The sequence below is a fragment of the Macrotis lagotis genome, chromosome 3 (genome assembly GCF_037893015.1).
Source record: "Macrotis lagotis isolate mMagLag1 chromosome 3, bilby.v1.9.chrom.fasta, whole genome shotgun sequence".
In the NCBI taxonomy this organism is placed as follows: Eukaryota; Metazoa; Chordata; class Mammalia; order Peramelemorphia; family Peramelidae; genus Macrotis; species Macrotis lagotis.
This window is the reverse complement of record NC_133660.1, coordinates 115,098,751-115,113,561: the sequence shown is the minus strand read 5'-3', so window position 1 is coordinate 115,113,561 and position 14,811 is coordinate 115,098,751. Positions and strand designations below refer to the sequence as shown.

Genomic DNA, 14,811 nt, shown 5'->3' with positions numbered 1-14,811 from the left:
AAAAATTCTAAATTATTACCTATAAAGTCTTATAAAATTCTGGGTAACTTATAGTCAACCTCTTTCTTAATGATTCCCCTTGAAGCTATTTGGAGTGAACTTGGACTGGCTCCTGAACATCTTTATTTAATTGAGCATGAGGCACTAGGGCCATCTCATGAACAGGCCACAACCTGATCTGAGTTTCAGCCAGCAACTCTTCTTGGCCCCTCAAATCAACCTCACCATTTCTCATTCTACTAATAGAATTCCTTTGGATCTCGATAGAGTTGTAACTAGTAAAAAGTAAATGGGAGTTTGTCCTGGGGAGCTAATCTGGGGGTGGGGAGAAGGACAATTACCATCCCCACACCTAGCCTCACAGCCCTCCAATAGTCCTGACACCACCTATAGTCCCACTGCCATGGAGTCCTCAACCAGCTTCTTCCCACAACTACCACAAGGTGAAGCCTAGACCCTTTCTCTTACTCTACCCATGGTTGAACTGACTTTTCTTTCAACTATTTTGACTCAGTGAAAAAAAATTCATAATTATGGTTCTAAGCCTTGAAGCTTTTCTAATCTTCAAATTAAAACTTATTAAAGTACAATTGGAAGGAAGGAAGGAAGGGAGGGAGGGAGGCAGTTTTAAGTGCCACTGCTTTACAATGACCCTGGATCTTCACAATGAGGGTTCACAAGATAGTACTATTATTACACTATTATTAGTGGCTCAAAGGCACATGCTGGTAAGAATCTGAGTTCACATTCAGATTATTCTTGATCTAGGCCCAGATCTCTATCCTTTGAGTCATCTAGTGGCTTCAGAGAGGTATTGAATCTTATCAACTAATTTTTGTTGTTCAGTCACATGGGGCTCTTCCTGATTCCATATGGAGGTTTTTTTTTTTTAGGTTTTTGCAAGGCAAACGGGGTTAAGTGGCTTGCCCAAGGCCACACAGCTAGGTCATTATTAAGTGTCTGAGACCGGATTTGAACCCAGGTACTCCTGACTGCAGGGTAAGTGCTCTATCCACTATGCCACCTAGCCGCCCCCAGAGTTTTCCTGACAAAGATTCTGGACGGGTTTGCCATATCCTTCAACTAATTTTAGAGAGGAGGACACTGAGGGCAAACAGGAATAAATGGCCTGCTGCAGTTCACAAATTTGATCTCAGGCACTGTACTCTAACCTAGTGAGCCATGGGTATGTGATTTGATGATCCTTTGAGAGTAAGAATCCTATAGAAATGGGAGGCAGAACAGCATATGGATGTAGGCTCTGACAAAGTCTCATCTCCAACATATATAAGAACCAATTCAAACTGATATGAAAAAGAACCATTCCATAACTAATAAATGTCCTGAGGAACTGAACAGACAATTTTTAAGGGAAGAAACTCAAGCTATCTTTAGCCTCATGAAAAAATGCTCCCAATCACTACTAGAATAATGAAAATTAAAGTAACGAGATATCCACCTCATACTCATCGGCATAGTAAAAAGAATGGCAAATATAGGAAGGGATGTGGGGAAAACAAGAACACTGTTGCCCTTATTAATGGTGGTACAGATGGGTATAATCATTCCAGAAAACTTTGGTATTGTAAAAAAAGGGGGGGGGGTTAGAGACAGCCAAATGACCATCCTTTTATTAATAACCTGCTGGCCTTACTAATAAATTGATGAAATTACCAGACACCGCGTCTCTCAACCCTTTCCCAACGTCACAGTCATGACGACGACCGGAAAAGGGGGCTTTAGAGGGAGACTCGGGTCTGGCTCGAGGTCTCCAGGGAAACGCATTCTTCTCAAGTACTGGCGGGAGATTTCTTCTGGCCTTCCCTGAGCCACTCCCGAGTGGAGATTTAGACTCTCCTCCACCCAGAACTTCAGGTCCTGACCTTCAGCCAGCGCTGGATGGGAAAGAGGAATCGAAGCCGGACCAGAGGGAAGCCCCGCTTTGGGGGGTCTGTGAGAAGAGACGGCCCGGACCAGAGGGAAGCCCCGCTTTGGGGGAGAGACTGTGAGAAGAGACAGCCCAGACCAGAGGACCCGCTTTGGGGGGTCTGTGAGAAGAGACGGCCCGGACCAGAGGGAAGCCCCGCTTTGGGGGAGAGACTGTGAGAAGAGACAGCCCAGACCAGAAGCCCCGCTTTGGGGGGGGTCTGTGAGAAGAGACTCCCCGGACCAGAAGCCCCGCTTTGGGGGAGAGACTGTGAGAAGAGACTCCCCGGACCAGAAGCCCCGCTTTGGGGGGTCTGTGAGAAGAGACTCCCCGGACCAGAAGCCCCGCTTTGGGGGGTCTGTGAGAAGAGACTCCCCGGACCAGAAGCCCCGCTTTGGGGGGTCTGTGAGAAGAGACTGCGCCCAGGGACGTGGGCCGAGATGCGAGCGGGGCAGAGCCCGGGAGTCTGGGGGAGAGTCTGACAGCTCGGTCCGCTCCTGCCCGGGGCGCCGCTCGGGGCCGTCCTCTGCCCCTTCCCGGCGGGGCGCCCGCTCGGGGCCGCGTTAGGTGCCAGGGCAGGCTGCCCGGCTGGGTTCCAGGCGGCGGGGAGGCCACACCTCTCCTCGCGGAGTCAGGCCGGGCGGGCCGGGGGTGGAGCCGGAGGCGGCCGGGGCCGGCCCGGAAGGGCGCTCGGGGGTCGTGGCGCAGGAAGCCGGGGCGGCCTGGCATCGGAGGCCTGGCACTCGGCGAGATGCCCCTGAGCGTGAAGTGGCCTTTCCCCTCGGGGCCCGCGGCGTCCTGGACTCTGGCCAGCAGCGTGGTCATGGGCCTGGTGGGGACCTACAGCTGCTTCTGGACCAAGTACATGAACCGCCTCAATGTGCACAACCAGGAGGTTCTGTACGAGCTGCTGGAGAATCGCGGCCCGGCCACCCCGCTCATCACCGTCTCCAATCACCAGTCCTGCATGGACGACCCCCACCTCTGGGGCATCCTCAAGCTCCGCCACATCTGGAACCTGAGGCTGATGAGGTGGACGCCCACGGCGGCCGACATCTGTTTCACCAGGGAGCTGCATTCGCACTTCTTCAGCCTGGGAAAGTGTGTCCCCGTGTGCCGCGGGGACGGCGTCTACCAGAAGGGGATGGACTTTGTCCTGGAGAAACTCAACCGCGGGGACTGGGTCCACATCTTCCCCGAAGGGAAAGTGAACATGAGCCAGGAGTTTCTTCGGTTTAAGTGGGGGATCGGCCGCCTGATCGCCGAGTGTCGCCTGGACCCCGTCATCCTGCCCGTCTGGCACGTCGGGATGAGCGACGTGCTGCCCAACGCGCCGCCCTACTTCCCCAGGTTTGGGCAGAAAATCACGGTGCTCATTGGGAAGCCGTTCAGCGCCCTGCCCGTCCTGGAACGGCTCCGAGCCGAGAATAGATCGGCGCTGGAGATGCGCAAAGCCCTGACAGACTTTATCCAGGACGAGTTTCAGGGCCTCAAGGCCCAGGCAGAATCGCTCCACAGCCACTTTAGAGCCCTGGCTTAGCCCGCAGGTTCCCGGGGCCCCGAGCTGCGGACTGAGCGGGACAGTCGAGTTCTGGGGAGGTCCCTGAAGCCTCGAGCCTGGGCCCAGGGAGGTTTCTGCAGCCCTGAGCCCAGTCCTGAGAGGCTCCTGCAGTCCTGAGCCCAGTCCTGAGAGGCTCCTGCAGCCCTGAGCCTAGTCCTGGGGAGGGAGGCTCCTGCAGCCCTGAGTTCAGTCCTTCGGAGGCCCCTAAAGCCTTGAGCTCAGTCCTGAGAAGCTCCTGCAGCCCTGAGCCCTGTCCTTGGGAGGCCCTCACAGCCCTTAGTCCAGTCCTGGGAGTGCAACCCTGAGACTGGGAGGCTTCCTGCAGCCCTGAACTCAGTCCTGCTCTGCCCAAGGCAGGGAACCCAAGTGCATGGGAAGTCAGCAAGAGGCTACTTCCCTTCCAGACACCAGCAACTCACCCTGGCCAATGTGTATTGGGAGTGGCAGAAGACTGTCACCTAGGAAGGTCCCTCCCTTCTGTTTTTCTAGCTGACAGGCCAACACTTTTTTTTCTGTGGTCTCTGGTGCAAATCAATGAAATAGGGTAGTCTGGAAGGAATGGGGTTTTTCTTGGGCTCTTCTGTGATTGTGATGGGAGGGAGCAGAGTATGTTTCAACCAGGTGTCCCTGGGCTCAAAAGTATGTGCTTTGTGCTTGCTCTTTTGGACATCTGTCCATGGGAATGCATTATAGTGACCTCCCTGCTCCCTTAAGAAGCCAGCTCAAAGTTCCTGTTTTAACTGGAACATTCTCATATGCTTTATGGGACAATTAAAGCCTAGAAACCTTCTTTGGAGTTCCAAAAGCCTGGATAAAAATTGTTACCTTTCCACTTTTTATCTGAAAGTTTGCTTTGCATTCTGCTCTGCTAGCAGATAATGAAGACTGGGAAATGCTGGGATAGGTAGTCAAGGGGGTCAGAAGACCTAAGAAATACTTTAAAGGCAGATTTGTGAGAATAGTTAACTGTCATAGTGATTATCTTTTGGGATTATGATCTGGTTGGTGGGAATATCTTTGTCCATACATAAAATCATGGAACAATTTTGAAGCATCTCAAATATAAGGGAGAAACTGGCTAGTTCTAGATGTTCCCAGAACATTTTCATTCTTCCCTCTTTCTCTTATGGTCTAGGTTTGGTTGAGACAAGGCAAAGGCAGGAGACAGATCTCTGGTCTCAGTCCATCTGGCTGCCTCTAGGGGACTCTTGGTGAAATCTGGTCCAAAACTGAGGAGGCCTTTCCCTTTACCCATTGACTTCTCTTTTTATGCCACAGTTCCACCCCTCCAAAAAAATCAGAGAAATATGAGCAATAATTATTAATAACCAATAATCAGAGCTCTCCCTCTAAAGTCTTATAAAAACTAAGTCTCTTGTTGAAGGACATTATTAATAATGTTGTCTGGTTCTTCATTCTCAAAGAAGACCATGGCCTCAGAGAGATAATATCATGATTTGCATGTGGATCAGACTTGAGGGAGGGAGTGCTGAGTGCTGAGCGTTACCAGCCTCACTTTCTACTCCAGAGCCATCTGGGTCCAGTGTTCCGATATGAATCAGGACTACTGAAGATGACCTTGCACAGGGCCATACATCAAGTATCTTTTGAGGCTATATTTGAACTCAGTGCTCTGTCCCCTGTGACACCTAGCTGCCCACTGTTAGGAAGATTAAATTAACTCTCCTAGATCTTGGTCAGACCATACCCAACTTTACAGGGAATTTAATCTAAGGTAGGTTAGATTGGTTCTATTCAAGTTGGGTGGCAACAGATCTTTTTGTCTAGATAGCCCAAGGTGGGGGTTGCCTAAGACAGATTCTCTGTCCTGGGATGACATTGTGTCACTTCACTTGCAATCCTTCACTGAAAAACTACCCTTCTGGAAGATATATAAACTGTGAACCCACCACTATATTGTCTTTGACCTAAGAGAGACAGCCAAATGATCATTCTTTTATTAATAACTTGCTGGCCTTACTAATAAAATGATTAAATTACCCAGAAACTATTTCTCTAAACTTTTAAAATGTCACAAGTAAAATTTCATTTTTATTATATTGACTTTTTCTATGTGTGAACATTAATATTTCTCCAATTATTTAAATTTTTTATTTGTATAAAAAGTGTTTTGTAATTATGTTCAAGTTGTTCCTCAATCTGTTTTGGCAGGTAGACTTTCAGGTATTTTATATTGTCTGCAGTTAGGGGTATCTCTTGCTATCTTTTCTTTAAGGGTTTTGTTGGCAATTTAAAAAATGCTGATGATTTATGTGAGTTTATTTTATATCCTGCTACTTTGTTGAAATTATTGTTTCAGCTAATTTTTAGTTAAATCTTTTGGATTTTCCAAATAGATCATCATATTGTTTGCGAAATGAGATAGTTTATTACTCATTTTCCATACAGATGCCTTAAATTTCTTTTTCTTTTATTGCTATTGCTAGCATTTCTAAAACAACATTGAATAATATTGGTGACACAAACTATAGTTTCACTTTTAATGTCTTTTATTTAAGTCTATTTTAGCTTTGACTTTGTCTGAGATAATAATTGCTACCCCTGTTTTTTTTTAATCCACTGAAGGATAATTAATCCTATTCTGGCCCTTCGTAAAAAGAAGTTTAAAAAAAGTTACATAGCAGTATATACCCTTTGGTCCAGCTATTCCACTGCTAGTTCTGATCCTCCAAAAAAAGATTTAAGAAAAAAAAGAAGAAAAAGTGTTTTAGGTACAAAAAAGTATAATAGCTCTTTTGTGGTGGTAAAAAAATAAAAATTTAAAAAATGTCCAGCAATGGAGGAATGACTAAAGAACTAGTATATGAATGTGATGGCGTGCTATTGTGTTGTGAGAAATGAGGAAACAGATGGTTTCGAAACATGGGAAGATTTCTATGAACTGAAACAGTGAAATAATCAGAATTAGAATAATTTATATGATAGAGTTAATATTATAAAAATGAACCATTTTGAGGACTTTTAATAAACTTATGAATAATAAAATGAGTAGAACCAGGAGAACAATGTATACAATAACAGCACTCAAAATAAATCAAAATAAATCAGCTGTAAAAACTACAAACCTTGCAATGATCATCTTTCTAGAGGAACAATGATGAAACCTACTATGCATTACAAAAACATAGCAGATTTAGGATGCAGAATGAGACAGCTACTTTTATGAACCACCACTAAGGAACTTATTTTGTTTGACTGCATATTAGTTAAAGACATTTTTTTCTCAAATGGGATGAGGAAAGAGGAAGAAAAAATAGATTCTTGTTAATTTTTTAAAATTAGAGAGGTGAGAAGAGTTGCTAGAGAATTGAAACAATGTATGCACTTTCAGAAGAAGACCCTGTATTTATTTTACTGAACAGGAATAATCTGTAAATGCATATAATATAAAAAACATCAATAGAGCTCTTATTTTAAAGTTTTAAAGAGAAAAGAGGGATGCTGATAAGGCAATCTCAGTATAATATGGATTTTCTTTGGATCTATCAGAAGGTCCCTCTTCCAGCTCACTGCGTTAGGAAATACCAATTCCAGGTCTATACCAAAAGGACTAAATACTTTTCTCTGAGCCCCTAACCCCAGCAAGGATGTGCTTAGGCTTCACTGACCAGTGGTATCAAGACAATTATGACCCTGTTGTTGAATACTTTAATCAGTTCATAACTTAGCTGATCTTAATGAGAGAATTCCACATTTCTTTTAATATATTTTGTGACTCCACAGTTATATGGGAAAAGGAATTGGTAAGAGTGATGGCAAGGAAAGGAAGAAGAGGGGAACAAAACTCCAGTAAGTTAGGATCAAAGAAAGGGGTTTTTGTGAGTATGGGTCCCAGCTTTAAGGCAGGTAAAAGGTAGGTAAACAGAAACTGGTGGAAATGGGAAAGAAGATTCTGGAGAGGGATTCTTGGCAAGGGGCATGAGGGAAATGGAGCAAGAGAACAAAAGAGGAGTTAGCTTTAGAGAGGAGGAAAGGAGAGAAGAAATCAAAAAATAAATTTTGAATCAAAAGAGAGGATTACAGATGGGAAAGTGAAAGAAATGATTAAGAAGCTCTCATTCAGAGGCAGCTAGGTGGCACAGTGAATAGAACACTGGCCCTGGAGTCAGGAGTACCTGGGTTCAAATCCGACCTCAGACACTTAATAATTACCTAGCCATGTGGCCTTGGGCAAGCCACTTAACCCCATTGTCTTGAAAAAAAAAATCTAAAAAAAAATAATTACCTAGCTGTGTGACCTTGGGCAAGTCATTTAACCCCACTGCCTTGCCAAAAAAGAGGCTCTCCATCTATGGAACTCCATCTTTGTCAAAACTAGCAGCACAAAGGCCATGGGAGTTCATAACAACCCTGCCAGTGATTGACATTCAAGAACAACCAATTACTCACTCTGGCTAAAAGAAAGGGGGAAAAACCTGTTTGCCTCCCTAATATCATTTACACTTCACCACGAGAGGTCTTCTCTGCAGGTCGCCTGAACAGATACCAGTCAATTTAATCTAGCACCAGAAGAGACAGGCAGAAGGAAGAAGCTGTGATATATCACACATTATAAATGAAACTTTGGGGAATCTCTTCCTTTCACCAGGGCCTGAGTCCAACGGGACTTGTTTTGGGATCCTACCTGTAGAGTTTAGCATTCTTGACCAGAAATTTTAGTTCTATACATTTAACCATTAAGAAAACAACCTACCCAAACTTTCTGATCCTCCTCTCCCTTGCTCCTCATGAAATCTAGGGCTAATTTGGCCTCTCTAGAATTATGCTACCTGCTTTGACTCCAATTACTTATCCCTTACAATGTACTTAATTAAATTCACATTCTTTTGTGAATCTACATCCTCCTCTCCCACCCAGAAAACCGCATTAAGTTCTTAACATGTTCTACAAGATTAAACATTGGTGGAACAAGGAGGAAAGCAAAGACAATTCTTGCCTTCAAGGAGTCTAATGGAGAATTCAACAGACATGGGGGACTGTGACCAGGGAGGCACACTTTGGTCCAAAAGCCAAAAGTGGATGGGTAAGGCAATAGAGAATAGGTTGACACATTCCTTCCCAGAACAGTGGTAGAGTTGATTGATCACAGTTCATGGTTCCAGAAATGGAAGAGGAGAGAGGAAAAACCATATAAACACGTATGGAGCAGTTGTGGAGGAGGCAAAACCTGCGAGGGAAACCAAAGAGGAAGGAATGAAATGAAGCAGACTAATACTGACTGATGATTTCCTGAAATTTTGATCCTAGTAAGGCAGTTATCAATAGAGTGAGGTCCAGGGAGGAAGTTCCTCCAGGACAAGGTAGTCTCTGGTGTATACCAAGGAAGTTGTAGAGGAGATAGCCTCCCACATTTCCAAATCTTGGTGATGGGAATGAACATTAGTAATTATATTTCATGTAGAATATGAAACCCAAACCTCATACCAGACTCAAGATCAAATAACTAACTATTCCCTAAGGACATTAATTGAGAATAGCCACATCCTTCAATAGGCTCCCTTTAGCTGTAGAGAGATGCATATCCCAGGGCACAACTCAGAAAGTTGTGAATGACTCTCCATCTCCTGAAGCTGCAGCCTCATCCACAGGGGAATTATGCCACTGAGACTGGAAAGCCCAGAGCTGAAATTCCCAGCAGCTTATCTTGATGTGGCCATTATCCAGCTAGACTTTGCTGAGGAATTGTTAGCAGAGCAGCACCTCTGAATGAGATAGAGCTAGGGTGCTTATGCTATCTCTTCTGCCAGGGAGCTCCACCCTTAGAATAAATGTACAGAGAAGAGTCTTATCCTTCATATCCAAAGGAGAAAGTGAACTTCTGGTAAGTACCTGCTGATCCTGATGGTTTTATGCTAGGATGGGAAAGAATCAGGAGCAAGTTTAAAGTTGATTACGTTACTGGCAGAGGTGGCTAGAGGGAATTGTTTTTAATCTAGTTTAGGAAGACCTCATCTCTGAAACTGATTCTAAAGTCCAATTCCAACTCATCTTCTTCAGAAGTTTGTCCTCTCTATCCTCTTTTTTTATTTTTTCCAATTACATACAATTTTTTCATTTTTTCCAATTACATAAAATTTATTTTTTTTCACCTCTTTTTTAATACATACAATTTAAAATTTTTTTATTTATTTATGGGGGTAAGTGGCCAAGATCAAACAACTAGGCAATTAAGTGTCTGAGATTTGAACTCAGTTTTTTTTGTTAATTACATAAAATTTTTAATATAAATTTAAAAAATTTTGAATTCTAAATTTTCTTTCTCTATCCCTCTTCTCTCCCTCACTAAAATAGTAAGCAATTTGATATGTCATATATATGCAGTCATGTAAAATATATTTCCAAGGTGGTCATCTTGTGAATGAACTAAGAAAAAAAATGAAAAAATAGTGAAAATAGTATGTTTAAATCTACATTCAGGCTCCATTTTTTTCCTTTGATGTGGATAGCATTTTCCATTATGTCTCTCACTTATTTACAAGTTCTCTGCTTCTCTACTCACTATAAACATGCCTATGTCTCCCCCCATCCTCAACACCCCACCTTGATGCACCCATTCCCATTAGCTGTTGAACTATTTTTCCTCTTTCTTTTCTAAGCTAAATTTCTTAAGAAGACCATTTTGCAATCAAGTCTTCCATTTCCTTTCCTCTCACTTTCTTCTTAACTCTGTTCAGTCTGGCTTCCAACTTCAATCCTCCATCAAAACTGCACTCTTCAAAGTCACCAGAGATCTCTTAATTTCCAAATCTAATCCTCATCTTTCTAGAACCTTCTACAACCTTTAAGACTATAAATCACTCTTTACTCCCTGAGATTCTCTTCTTTCTAGATCTCCATGTCATTATGCTTTCCTGGTTCTCATCCATCTAACAGTTCCTTCTCAATCTCCTTTGCTGGAACTTCATCCATATCTTTCTGACTACTTCTCAGAGAGGTTTGACCAAATGACCCCCATGCCCCTAATCTCATATCCACTCTGTTCCATTGTTTCCTTATTACCTCCAAGATCAAATATAAAATCTTAGGTGAATTCAAAGCTTCACAATCTAACCTTTTCCTACATTTTCAGTCTTTTTACAGCTTATTTGTAGCCTGTACTCTGCAGTTCCAGTAACACTGGCCAGCTTGCTGTTCATCCATCACACAAGATGCTGCATCTCCTGCCTCAGCATTTTCACCGTCTGCAGCACCTTGCCTTCAACTTCTGCACTTCTCCAGTTGCTCCCCAGTCCTCCAATCAGTCTTAATCCTTATCCTTTTCATCTCTACTTCCTGTTACCCCAGTTTCATTATTTTCCAAATGAAAATTCCACCTTCTATGAGAAGCCTTTTATGCTCTTCCTTAACTCATCTTTCTTCTACTGATTATTTCCAGGTTTGTGTGTTATCTCCCACATTAAGAGTAAAAATAGTCTTTTGTCTTTCTTTGTATGCCCAGAGGTTAACTCAATGCCTGTTAAATGTTTACTGACGTACCAACTATGTCTAGCAGAAGACAAAAGTACTAAGAAACAGCCTTCTCACACAAAACTCCCTTTGCTTGAGGTACTATTGATCCAAAGGCCAGTCTGCTTTCTTTTCCCATCAGTGCTCTCTACTCCTTTAACCTGACCTAAGCTTCTAGCAACAAGTCCTAATGATAAGAAGAAGACCTTCAGAGAACCCAGGACCCCTCCAGCTCCACCTGCTACCATATCAGAACAAACCACAAAGCCCTTCACTATGGGTAGTAGAGTAAGGGACAGGAAGAAAAAAAGATTAGAGGGAAAAGGACAGAAATAGCTTCGGAATATTCAGAGGAATATTTGCTCACTTAAAACAAACTGAAACCAAACATAGAATTAAAAACTCCCTCAAACTTTTGAAAATTAAAATCTCCTCAGATTCAATTAAAAAATAAAAATGCAAGTCTCCTCATTCAAGAAGTTTGCCTTTTTTTCAGGTGATAGGGGGAAGTAAATTCAAAATAATTTGAGGAAAGAGAAACAGAGCAACAATATTCTGAGAGAGAACTAAGACCTCTCTGAGTGGGATTGATCCTGAGATTCATGCCCAAGACCAGTCCTAATCAAACTCACTCCCATTCTGGAGCCTGATCATTAAACTATCAGTCTATATAGGATCCAGGAAAAGAGACACAGAAACAGAGAAAAAACAGTCAGACACACAGAGCAAGACTGAGACAGAGAGAGGAAAAAAAAAGAGATAGAGAGAGGAGGACATGGAAAGGGAGAAGGGAAGGGGAAAAAGGGAAAAGGGAGGGTATTTATTAAGCACTTATTATGAACACCTTCTCTTGAACTGTCCTACTTTCTTACCTCACTAACAACAGCCTGTGTGTGGACTTGTCCCAGGTAACAAGAGATGCTGCCTTAGCAATGTTAGCATGCACGCCCAACCCAACTCATTCCATTTTCTGTAAGCTTACAGAGAACAGGAGTTCATGCCATTAGTTAATTAACCAGCTAGGTGAGAATAAGACATAATTTGTCTGCCAAATAATATTATACTTAAGTCACCAACCAAATGGTTTCCTCAAAGCAAATCTAGTAGTTCAGGATTCAAACTGCAATATTTCCACTGTCCACGAGAGGGCAATAGACCTACAAACTTAAAAATTTTTATTTTTTTTACTTAATATACACACATATATTTATACATACACATTATATACACATATACATATACTATTCTCTCCCTCTCACTTAGTAATGGTGGAAGGGAGGAAGAAAATCAAGAAAGGGAAAAAAACAAAGCATTTATGAAAAATAATCATAATAGTGAAGTAAAACAAATTCCCTCATTGGTAATGTCCAAAAAATAAACATCTTCCACATCCCTGAATCTATCACCTCTCTGTTGGGAGGTGGGCAGCATATTTTATGTATGTAAGCCTGGTTGATTACTGAGCTCATCAAAGTTCTTAAGTCTTTAAAAATTGTTTTTAAAAATATTATTATATAAAGTATTCCTGGATTTATTCACTTCTCCATCACTTAATACAAATCTTCCCAGATAGTTCCAAAATTATTGCTATGGCAATTTCTCATAGCACAACAGTATTCCATTATATTCCTATATTGATCTCTTTAGGGACTGGCATTTCTATTTATCCCCTAGAGAACTGTCTATTCACACATTCTTTGACCCTTTAAGAATTGCCAAACAGTTCTTATTCTTCTAAATTTGGGTCTATTAAAGATCTTGGAAATGACCCTTTTAAGAGACATTTTCAGCCTAGAAATTCTTTTTTTCTTAATTTTATTTTTTATTTAATATTTATTGTCATTTATTCTCATAAAATATTCTTGTTTAAGAGTAAATGAAATACCCCCTCCCCATATATATATGTATATACATACATATATATTATATATATATATATATATATATATATATATATATATATAATACTTTCTTGAGCAATAAAGTAAAGGGGAAAGAAAAAAATTAAAATTAAATTAAAAAATTAAAATTAAAAAATATTAATAATTGTAGATATGGCCAGGTAGCACAATGGACAGAGCACCAGCCCTGAAGCAATGAGCACCCCAGCTCACATCTGGCCCCATACACCCAACAATCATCCAGCCATGTGACATGCAAGCCACCCGAACTCCACTGCCCTACAAAAAACAAAAAAAAGAAAAATAAGACCCAAAATAAAATAAAATAGCAATAATAGTAGGGGCAGCTGGGTGGTGGACAGAGCATTGACCCTTGAGTCAGGAGCACCCGGGCCAAATCTGGCCTCAGACACCCAATGATCACCCTGCTATGTGGCCCCAGGCAGGCCACCCAGCCCCATTTGCCCTGCACCCCCCCCCAAATAATAATAATAAAAAATATGCTTGAGTCTTTGTTCCAACACCAACAACTCTGTCGCAAGTGGGTCACATTCTTTATGGTAAGTCCATCACAAAAGTTACTTCCATAGTTTTCCACCGTTGCCATTGCTGATCGCAACTCCCTCCTTTCGTATTTCTCCATTACCAGGTACTATATTTTCTCTCTCCTTTCACTCTGACTCTGCTGTAGGGTAGCTGAGTGGTGCAACAGGCAGATCCCTGCTCCTGGGGCCACAAGGCCCCAACCACCCCCTACCACCCCTTAGGCCCAGCATCCACCTGGCCCTATGGTCCTGGACAGGCCATCCAATCCCAGTCCCTTGCAAGAAGTAAAAAAGAAAATGTGTTATATCTGACCACTCTCCCCCCCATGGTCCATCCTCTCCTCCATCACTCACATCCCCTCCTTCCCCCTGTCCCCCCACTCCTTCTTACTCCAGATGCCTATCCCCCATTGAGTACATATGCTGTTTTCTCTCCTAGCCACCTCTGATGAGAGCAAAGATTCCCTCATTCCCCCTTGCCTTCCCCCTCTTCCATATCATTGCAATAGCTCATTGGAATAAAGAAAAATCTTATTATATGAAATATCTTGGCCTATTCCCTCTCTCCTTTTTCTTTCTCCAATTACATTTCCCTTTTTTTCTATTGATCCATTTTTATACCATATTTTATCTTCAAATTCAGCTTTCTCCTGAGCTACATCTATAGCATCTCCTTCTACCTGTTCTGTTAATTGAGAAGGTTCATATGAGTATTATCAGTGTCATTTTTCTATACAGGAATACATGCAGTTCATCATCATTAAGTCCCTCATATTTTTCCCTTCTCCTCCAATCTCCATGCTTCACCTGAGTCCTGTATCTGAAGATCAAACATTCTGTTCAGCTCTGGCCTATTCAAACAGGAACATTTGAAATTTCCCTGGTTCATTGAAAGTCCATCTTTTTCCCTGGAAGAGGACATTCAGCCTTGCTGGGTAGTTGATTCTCAGTTACATTCTAAGCTCTTTTGCTTTCTGGTATATTATATTCCAAGCCCTACGAGCTTCCAATGTAGCTGCTGCTAAGTCCTGTGTGATCCTGACTGCAGCTCCATGGTATTTGAATTGTGTCCTTCTAGCTGCTTGTAATATTTTCTCTTTGACTTGTGAGTTCTGGAATTTGGCTATAATATTCCTAGGGGTTGGTTTTTTGGGATCTCTTTCTCAGAGGGATTGGTGGATTCTCTCCATTTCTATTTTGCCCTCTGCTTCTAGAATATCAGGGCAATTTTCCTGTAGTAATTCTTTGAAAATGATGTCAAGGCTCTTTTCCTGATCATGACTTTCGGGTATTACAATAATTTTTAAATTTTCTTTCCTAAGTCTGTTTTCCATATCAGTTGTTTTTTCAAGGAGATGTTTCACATTTTCTTCTAATTTTTCATCTTTTTGGTTTTGAAGTATTGAATCC

General features: G+C 42.2%; 1 pseudogene; it reads left to right on the top strand.

Annotated features, from left to right (window-relative positions):
* Window positions 1-2,424: 2,424 nt before the first annotated feature.
* Window positions 2,425-8,828, top strand: LOC141517781 (tafazzin pseudogene; annotated as a pseudogene).
* Window positions 8,829-14,811: the final 5,983 nt, after the last annotated feature.